The following is a 10,229-nucleotide window of genomic DNA, read 5'->3' on the forward strand; positions in this document are numbered from 1 at the left end:
AATTTTTTAAAACTATATTTCTCTGAATGGCTATCAGGACAAGATGTAGTTCCCATGACAAATCTGAGAAGCCACCTAACTTAACTCACTTTATGAAGTTGCCTCGACCACAAATACAAAACAGATAACAGGGCATAAAATTCAGGTCTTCCCTGTGGAGCTGCAAGATGCTGGCGACATGAGACTCAGCCTCTCCACCTCTTGGCTGTCCCTGCAAGGTGCTGGTGCCATCCCCACCAGCCGTCATCCCCGTAATTACGAGATCTGCCCATACCTCCTGGAGATGCACGCACTTTGGTTCCTAATCACATTCATTCAGTCCCCCCCCCCCCAATGATCTCTGTAACCAGAGAAGTGTGACGACCTGGATCTCTAAACCAGTTATGGTGCTAGCACAAGAGAAGCTCATGGACCAAGAGAAAGTAACAGTGACTCCCAGAGCAATTGGGGAGAGGAGTCTGCAAGCCTGAATGGAAGCAAAGTGACCCAGAGCCAGTTGGGCACTCTAGAAGCCATATGGTCTACGTGCATCTTTTCCCAAAAGAATAATTCTACTTACCAACACAACACTTCTCAATCATGTTATCTGTCAATGGCAAAACCAACCCGAACTGATACAAGTAGAGAAAAATATAAATTATAGTGGTGCATGCCTATAATCCCAGCACTCAGGAGGCTGAGACAGGAAGATGGCCTTGAGTTCAAGGCCAGCCTCAGCTACAAAGTGAGCTCAAGGCCAACCTGAATTGCAGGCAAGCTGAGGAAATAAGTGGGACCTACCAATTACAAGATTCCAGAACAGTACAGAAAAATTCCCAGGACCCCTTATGTGGCACTTCTCAGGCTCCCGTGAGACGTGAATGGCAAGGGGGTGTTTAGACACCAGCGGAGTCCACCTACATCTTCTGGATGAAAAGTGCAGTTTTATTTTGCTTTTATCCTTTTCTCTCTTTGACCCAATTTCACTATTTCTTCCCTTACCCCTTTATCACTTACCTTTCAAATAAAATTTTGGCATCATTTTTGGCTTGCTTTGTTCAATTCTTTGTTTGAGGCAAGTAGAACTTGGAATACTTTTAATTAGCAAACCATTCCTAAAGGAACTACCCAACCACAGAACCTAACTATGATGACGTTCAGCGTGGAGACAACTTCAAGCCAATGCTTTCAATTGGAAGGATTGGGAAAGCCCTGTGGAAAATTGAAGAAATCCTTTGATGGTTTGAATAATTGGCTTCTTTGTGAGTATAACACAAAAGATAACCACTAAGGTCCCACCTTTAAAAATGAAACATTTTTTCCCAGCTTAGTCACTGAGAGGAGCCCAGCAGTAGCTGCATTTTTGCCCCCACAGATGTCTGTCTCACCCTCAAATTCAGGTTGAACATGATACTGTTTTCCACAAGAAGAAACAAGCACTTACTAAATGAAGTTTACACTAACTTTAAAAACAGGAAAGATCCAAGATAAGCCAGAAGAAATGATGCTGGCAAAATAGACCAACGCTTCAGGAACCAAAAATCTGGTTTAAAGGAGTTTCCTTTAGCAGTTCTGAAATGTTTTAATTTCAGCAGAAGCCTAAGAAGGGAGGAAACTGAAACAATGAAGGGAAAGGATGGTTGCATGAAAAAAGTTGATTGTGTAAAATTCAAAGAATTCATTTTCAAAAGAGAAAAGCTCAGCTGGAAAAAAAGATAGCCTCTTTAAAGATAGCCTCTTTAAATGGTTCTTAAAAAAAACTTGCGTTCCACATGCCGAAGATTAAAATTAGACCTACATCTTTCACAATACATTCAACTAAAATTGAAATGTATCAAAAATCTAAATATTAAAACAGAAATATTAAATCTGCTGGAAGATAGGATAGGTAGAACACTTGAAGACATTGATGTAGGCAAAGACTTTATGAACAAAACCCCAATCATACAGAAAATATCACACAAAATCAACAATTTGCATCTCATCTTATTAGAAAGCTTTTGAACAGCAAGAGAAATCACCACCAACCAAATGAAGAAACAACCCACAGCGAGGGACAGAATTTTTTTCAGCTATTCCTCAGACGAAGTATTACTATCTAAAATATATAAAGAACTCAAAAAGATCAGATTCCCCAATGTTAAGACCCAATCCAAAAATGGGCATCTGAAATGACTACTACAAACTTCTCAGATGAAAAAGTACAAACAGCAAATAAATATATGAAAAAAAAAAGGGTTTAACGTGACTAGTCATTCAAGAGATGCAAATTAAAATGACACTGAGTGTGGTAGGGTGACAGATGATGTTCAATTTGTAACACCTCACCGAAATGAACCAGCATGGTGCTGCCTGTGGAAGGCCCACCTGGGGATTGTTGCCAACATAAACAGGAGAACTGAAAAAGAAAAGGCACTGTTAAGATGCTGTTGGTTCTTCTGGAGTAGCTTGTCATGCTGGCTTTCCTGATGAACTTGGCCGTTTTCTTTGTCAAAGAAGCTTGGGACCTCCTTGTCACTGAGAATGGGTGTGATTCACCTTGGGGGAGCTCTGGTCCTTACTTGAGCACCCATTCCTGACTCTGGAAAGGAAGATGTCGCACTGTACAATACTGAGATTCCATCTCCTTTCAGAAAGAACACCTATCATCAAGAAATCAATCAATAACAAAAGCTGGGTGAGGGGAATAAACCTTCTCCACTGTTGGTGGGAGTGTAGACTGGTGCAACCACTGTAGAAATCAGTGTGGCGATTCTTCAAAAACCTAGGACTAGAGGTCCCATTTGACCCAGCTATTCCCCTTCTTGGTCTTCCCAAAAAAATTAAAAGCACCATACCATAGTGATATATGCACTGCCAAGGGTACAGTGACACCATTCGCAATAGCCAAATCTTGGTAACAGCCTAAAGGTCCATCAACTAATGAAAGAGTAAAGATGTAGTTTTTATATCAATTCAGGGAAATATTCTTCTGCCATAAAGGATAAGTTCAAAACCATACTCTTAAGTGAAATAAATTGACACACATGTGTAAATACCAAATTGTTTCTCTGGTGTGAGAAACTAAAAGTGTAAATAAGGGCCAAAATGTATTATAGGTTTTGTGAAACAGCAAGAAAATGTTCAAATGGGGAATGGAACAAGAAGCAGGGGAGGGGAAGGAAAGAAAGAGAAGCTTAAAAAAATGAAAAAGTGGAGACAAAGTTTTTGGAAGTGGGAAGGGGAGGAGGTATTGAAGTGAGGGGAGAGCAATGAGGGAAAAAGAAGCAAGTGATATCATGCACAGGTACAAATTCTCTAGGATGAATGTGATCCTTATCTGTACCTAAAGTGTACCAATAACATCTGATTAGAAAACAATGAGAGAAGGGCCAGGGAGAGGGCTCAGTGGAAGAAGTGCTTGCCTGGCAAGCACAAGGTCTTGAGTTTGATACCTAGTACCACCAAAAATATAAATAAATAAATAAATAAATAAATAAATAAAAACAATGAGAGAAAAGTTCATGCAAATGTGCCAAAAAGTTAGAAGTGTCAAAAAATGTGAAAGATTCATCTTTGTTGACTTAACAAGTAAAATAATATTTACATATTTGAGTTTTTATTTCTTCTAGTAAATATTTGACTGTCTATAAGAGACTAATGTGCATTTATTTTACTGTGAGCATGGAGAAGGGCGTGGGCCAAATACCCCGGAAAAGCACAGGATCAGCACAAAGAACTGTGGCCCCTGAATCAGGCAGATCAAAGCCCCAGCAGGAACAGCCCTGTAGGCCACACCAACAGCATGCAGAAAATGTGTGGGAACGTGGGCCTGGGAAGGGGGCTGCGTGCAGCCCGGCACGGTGCAGACAGAGGCGAGCTGCAGCCCCATCTGGGGTCAGCAGAGCTCTTTGTGAGGCCGTGTTTGCAAGTGCCAGGAGGTTAAACAGAACATTGCCTTTGCCTGTGTGTAACAAGATTGGGGAAAACACCTAAAATTCTGCATATAGTACTAGATATTTTTACATGTTCAGAGCGCTGCACAGCCTAGCTTCAGGTAATCTGCAACCACTATTGTGAGGACTTATTTCTTGCTAATTATTGCCTTCTGCTCCTCCACTCCTCCTCCTCCTTCTCCCAGTCATGACCTTTCTCCCCCATCTGAATGTGTATTCCCACAGATGCAGCACCTGACCTGTCTGAGCCCACCTGGTGCCCTGCAGGTGCTTAAGAGTGTTCCGTGTAAATCAAACAACACATGCTAAGTGACACAGCTATTCCATCCTCAGTTCTGACTGTGGACACAGCTATTCCATCCTCAGTGACATCAGAACCTTCACTAAAGAAGATGCGAGAGTGGAGGGCAGCAACAGAGGGATTGCTGAGATTTCTCTCCCAGCAGGCTCCATAGAGGCCCTTTTGCTAGTCTGGCTATGGTCCCTGTCACCCAACCCCAAGAGGTCCTTTTCTCCTGGGACCCTCTCCTCCCCAGACTGCCCAGCAAAGGGCAGTAGGCTTGAGGCTGTGCCTCTGGGCCTTGAAACTGGGTCCTTATCTATACTTCCTCCATCCAGAGGGTGGGACACAGATGGGAGAAGGAGCCGGCTCAAACCCTGCTAGTGAGGACAACACCCTGGGGTGGCCCAGAGAGCACACTGCAGCAAATGACACTTGTGACACAGAGAGCCAACAGTGAGAAATGCAAGGTCCCCACCCCTCCTGAGTGAGGGCAAGGGGGCAAGGGACAGACACTGCACCATGTCTTTGACTCTCCTCCCAGTATGGGAAGCTGGGAGGCCATACCACAGCAGGAGAGCCTAGGGATGCAGGCTTCTCCTGGGGGGGGGGGGCAGAAACACATGTGGTATAAAATAAGTGCTTCACTAGCAAGCGCAAGGGCCTGAGTTCAATCCCCGGTTCCACCAAATATAAAAAAATAAATAAATAAAAAATATAATAGTGGACTGGGGAGTTGGCTCAGTAAAATAAGCACTTCACTGGCAAACGCAAGGGCCTGAGTTCAATACCCGGTTCCACCAAATACAAAAAAAAAAAAAAAAGAAAGAAAGAAACCCATGTGGAGGAATCCTGAAACCAGTGACTGCTCAACAACCTGAGCTATGAATGGAATGAAATCTAATTAGGCCAGGACTTCTGAGGCCACTCAGACCCCAGCCCTGGTTGTAGGCTTCAGTTCCTTTGTTATTCAGCTTTGTCACATCAAGTAGGTTTTTGAGTGGCATTCTTTCAGCAGCATCTTCTGGTGTCCTGTCATTATGATGGTGCTGAACCAGCGTGTTCACAGTATTAGAAACGTCTGCTGCCTGATTAGCATCTTATTATATTTAGCAGAGCCATCTGGAAGCCTCATCTGCGAGGACAGGAGCGCTGGCTGAAGTGGGTGCTGCGTTCTCCTCAGCTGGTGTGTCCTGTGGACATGTCCTCATCTCTGCCCCGTCCTTGGCCTTTAAGTCTAACAAGATTTTCATCATCCCTCTCTACCGAAAAAAATCTAGTGTCTGTTACCTGGATGTCACCAGGAAAGTTTTCTGCCGCTTGAGGCAAAATGTGGAAAGCGAGATGATGGTCATCCTCAAAAGTAATTTTGGCCATGACATCCTGGGTGGAGCAGCCTGTGCCTCAGCCAGCTCCTTGTTGTCTCCTTCCTCAGCCCAGCTCTGCTTGGAGGGAAGGCGCAGCAGAGTTTCAGCTCGGGGTTTTCACACTTGGATCCATATGCACACAACACAGACACGCCATTTGGAGTGCAGAGCTGCAGCAGCCCTAAGAAATGGTGTCACTGGGCAGGGCAGCTGAGGCCAAGATCCACCCGCTCCATGTCCCTGTGGTGGAATTCCCACTGCTGGACAGCTTTAGGAGGAAAAGCAGTTTCCTTTGTGTGGTTCAAACTTCATGGTGCTGACATTCACTTGGCCACAGAGTGTTGTTAGGGCAGGTGACAGTGATTCAGAGCCATAGGGTCCTGCGGGCCTCTTGGACCTGAGGGCATCCTACCAGCCCATTCTCCTGGGCTCTGCACCCCCCTCAGCTCTCCCACTGGGAACCAGGTTCCCAGTACAGGAGCTCTTGGCACTGAGTTCAGCCGTGTTCCAGAGAAACAAAGAAACCCTACAAAACCAACCTCCCCTCCCAAGGATCTTGGCTTACCAAAGGGGCCCTCAAAGAAAAATCATGGATTCCAGATGCCCAGTGACACTGGCTTTTGGACACCAAGCAGTGGCTACAGGCCTCAGCTTCCCACACAGTTGGCTCCACTTCCTAAGGCTGCTGCAGCTCAGCGCTCCAAACCACTGTTTTATACATGTGGATCTGAGGGTGCAAACCCTGCACTGAAACCCTGCTGTGCTTCCCCTCCAGGTGGTGTGGGGTCGGGGAGGAGGTGACAGGGAGCTGGCCAAGGCATGGCCGCTCCACCCGGATGTCACAGCCAAATCACTTTTGAAAGTGAATGCACCCTTGAGGATGAACATGCAGGCTCCCTGCACATGTGCAGGTTTTTTCCTGTGTCTTCACTGTGCAGCCCTGCTGAGGCCTTTGGGGTCCATTTAATTGATAATTTAGGAACACAATGCTGGCTTTGAGGTGTTTGGATTTATTATCATGGAAACAAAGCCACCACTAACCTTACAGGTAATTTAACTCATTCTGGTTCTGGTGTCTCTTGGATTCTGGAAGGCCAGCCTTGGAAGCTGCCTCAGGGAGCCCCAGGACCTTCTGCCACCCTCTCTGCTCGGGGCCTCCACTTACCGACTTGGGTCTCAAAGCAGAAAACAAGGTGTCACATTGTCACTTCTAAGATGCTGGTCTTTCCCTGTGCCTCTGTCTCTACCTGGTCCTCCATCTGCCTGGTCTCCTGTCCTCCCTTCTCTCCTCCCTCCCTCCCCTCTTCTCTTCCTTCCTTCTCTCTCCCAGTTCCAGAATCCCAAGCCGCAGCAGTTGTGCACTAGCAGAAGGGTGCTGGCCCACGTTCCTGTGTGCCACAGTGCTTGTCACACAGAGAAAATCAATTCCTCAGTGTTGCGCCAGTTTCTGAGCATGTGGAAGGGTCTAGACAGTGTGTTTTGGAGACTGGGGATTGGATTTTCCTCATATGATGTAGAAATTCAGAGGACTGGAGCTGAGGGCTGACTCTGGTAAGAGATGAAGCACATCTTGGGTCTTCATGCCTCTCTCCATGGAGGAAAGTCCTGCGCCTGAGTCCTGACGCCTCTCGCCAGCAAGTGTCACCTTTATGGTGAAGGTGCATCCAACGGAGGGCTCTGAGAGGGAAGCTCGTCCTGCTGTCTGTGTGGACAGAGAGACCACCAGCTGAAAAGAACAGAAGCCAGAGGGGGCAGTGTCACAGGGCAGTGAGCAAGCCGGGCCTGGTGGCACAAGCCTGTCATCCTGGTGCTGAAGACAGCTGAGGCAGGAGCGTCTCATGTTCACATCCCTCCTCACAACTTAATGGACCCTATCTCAAAAACAAAAAATAAAAAAGACTGAGGGTATAGCCCAGTGGTAGAAAGGCCCCAGGTACAAGCCCAGCACCACAAGAAAGAAGGAAGGAAAGGGAGGGAGGGAGGGAGGGAGGGAGGGAGGGAGGGACAAGCCAGGACCACTAGAGGCTATCTTTTCTACAGAGTATTCTGGGCTCATCTGTTCGGATCAGGTGGCCATATTGTGCAGGTCTCTACTCTGTCCCCTTGGTTCACATGTCCTTACCATGCTGTCCCTGTCACTGCAGTGTGTGGTGTGGTGTAAAGTCAGGTATATGACACCACCTGCCCATCCCGACAGCTGCTCTGCCTACTCTGGGTCTCTGCATCCACATGAGTCTTAGGGGTTTTTTTCTCTAGTTCTGTGAAGACTGTTGATGTTTGTTGAGGACATCACTGAGTCTGCAGGTCTCTTTTGGCAACGTAGCCACTTTGAAATTGTTGGTCCTATTCATCCACATGCAGGGGGTCTTTCCACCCTCTGCAGCCTGTCCATTTCTTCAGCACACAGGAACTCTCGGTGTAAAGGTCTTCACCTCCTGGGTTAGACTGTGGGTAGGACATCGTGACATGTAACATCTGAACCCTTCAGCGCATATGTTCCATAAACAGGAAGTCTTCATGCCTGCAGTGGGTCTAATACCTGGAAGAGATTGGCAAAGCTACATGAGCTGAAGTACTTTCAAGAGGAGAAACAGAGAAACAGGAGAAAAGGCACAAAGATGGTGGTAAGAGGGAAATAAAACTATTTCCTGCCTTCACCCTACAAATCCAAGATCAGATCATTTCTGAGGCCAGGTGCCATGAAGGAAAACAAACAGGACAGCAGCAAGAAGCCTGAGTGCCATGTGGCACCTGTAGATGGGAAGAAAGGTGTCTCAGAAAGAGCAGGGGTCACCTGAACCCAAATGCCAGTGGCAGGGGAAACCAGAGGATGCTTCAAGGGACAGTGACCTGCCTGCCAAGGCTGGAGGCAGAAAGACACAAAATGATGGCAAGGTGGGGTTATGGGGACAGCATGGAGAAAGGAGGGGGCAGGGCCAGACCCTGCTGACCACGGGACAGTTGCACGGCGATTCGGTCCTCTGCTCAGCTGAGGAGGACGACGGGGAGGCACAGGGCAGTGGGCAGCCATGGTGGAAGCCATCATGCCAAGGAGGCCATGGGAGGACTGTGGCATAGTGGGAGTGGCAAGGACGTGGACGTTATTGCCCCTTGCTCCCCAGAGGAAGAAACTGAAGCCCAGAGAGACTGAGTGGCCTGCCCAAGTCCTTTGGCCTGTAAGTGACAGGACTAGCATTTTTCCTGGTACTTTTTATGCTAGCAAAATACACTCAGCTTACAGTCTGTCATTTAAGTGAGTCTAAGTAACTCAGTGGCACCAAGTACATCCACAGGGCTGTGGCTGTCACCTCACACATCCAGAACTCACCATCGCCTCAGGCAGTCTCGGCCCTGGAGCAGCAGTGTCCCCAGCCCAGGCTCTGGTTGGCCCCTGTTCGGAGCCACTACCACTACATCTGCCTTTCTGTCACTTAGATGTGGCACTGTGGGTCACACGTCCTCCTGTCCAAGGCCAAGTTTTCTTCCCTGCGGTGATACAGGCTGAAGATTTTACCCAAATATCTAATTCCTGTCCTCTTCCGAGAGACTCTGCAAAATCTATCAGGGTGTCCACAGCCACCAGATGGCGCTGTGCAGGAGGCAGAGACCTCTGCAGAAATGGGAACAGCAACCGGAGGCTGTGGAACAGGGAGGGGACAAGGATGCTGCCCCGAGGGTTGTGAGGCAAGGCGGATGGGGCCATCCCAGCAGTCCTCAGCCAGCCCCTGACATTGGCACAGATGCCACGTGCCCCCCACTGCCTGGCTGCTGGCTGTTCCCTGAGGTGAAACAACCCACGAGGGATAGAGAAAGTGGAGCGGGATGGGACCGTGTCCAGCAGCCCGGTGACCTCCGACCTGCAGGCTGCACATTTTACAGACGAAGACCCTGAGATTCCAGGGCCCGGGGGCCCCAAAAGCCGAAGTGAGTGAAGTCAAGCAGGACAGCAGGGCTGCTGACCCTGCTGGGCTCAGCACCCGGACCTCTCCAAGCCCGGCCTCAGAGCCCCTGAGCTCACCGGCTGCCCCACCCAGCCCCCTCTGAGGCTGGTGCTGACGCCTCCTCTGCCTCCCGGCAGCGGCGCCCTAGGAGCTCCATCCAGGAGCTGACATTTATCCCTGTCACACTCGTCTTGCTCACGCAGCTGACGACATTTGTTCTAAGCCCACACAGTACCAGGCTCTGGGATCCAGGAAAACAGCCTGGAGCCTGCCCCAAGGGGCTCACACTGCAGCTATGACAGAAGGAGCTGCACCAGCCCTCACAGCACACAGAGCAGTGGCACTGTCCCCTCCTGAGGACGGGGACACAAGGTTCAGAGGTTGGTGTGACCCCGGCTGGGCATGCAGCCCCCAGGCTGCCAAGCACATGTAAGGCTGGGTCCCAGCCCACCAACAAGGAAAGAACCCAGAGGGGGCTGGAGAGATGGCTCAGTGGTCTAAAGCACCTACTTGAAACAAGCTTGGCAAAGCACAGGGACCTCGGTTCCATCCTCCAGCACCACATGCCAGCCAGCCCCGCCCCCTGGTGGGCTGAGCTGGCCACACACACACAATAAATAAATGTAATAAATAAAAATAAATATTAAAAAAAAAAAAGAAAGAAAGAAAGAACCCAGAGGTCAGGGTGATCTGCGCAACACTGCTACAGTGCAGCAGGCTCCAGACT

The 10,229-nt window shown here is 48.4% G+C and overlaps 1 long non-coding RNA gene across 1 annotated transcript in view; it reads right to left on the reverse strand.

Annotated features, from left to right (window-relative positions):
- LOC111814177 overlaps positions 1 to 7,946 on the reverse strand; it is a 16,491-nt gene extending 8,545 nt beyond the window's left edge. Inside the window, exon 1 of the long non-coding RNA XR_002819222.1 lies at positions 7,936 to 7,946. This is a non-coding gene — a long non-coding RNA (uncharacterized LOC111814177). The remainder of the gene's footprint in view (positions 1 to 7,935) is intronic.
- Between the last annotated feature and the right edge of the window lie 2,283 nt (positions 7,947 to 10,229).

The sequence above is a fragment of the Octodon degus genome, unplaced genomic scaffold (assembly GCF_000260255.1).
Source record: "Octodon degus isolate 3935 unplaced genomic scaffold, OctDeg1.0 scaffold00279, whole genome shotgun sequence".
NCBI lineage: Eukaryota > Metazoa > Chordata > Mammalia > Rodentia > Octodontidae > Octodon > Octodon degus.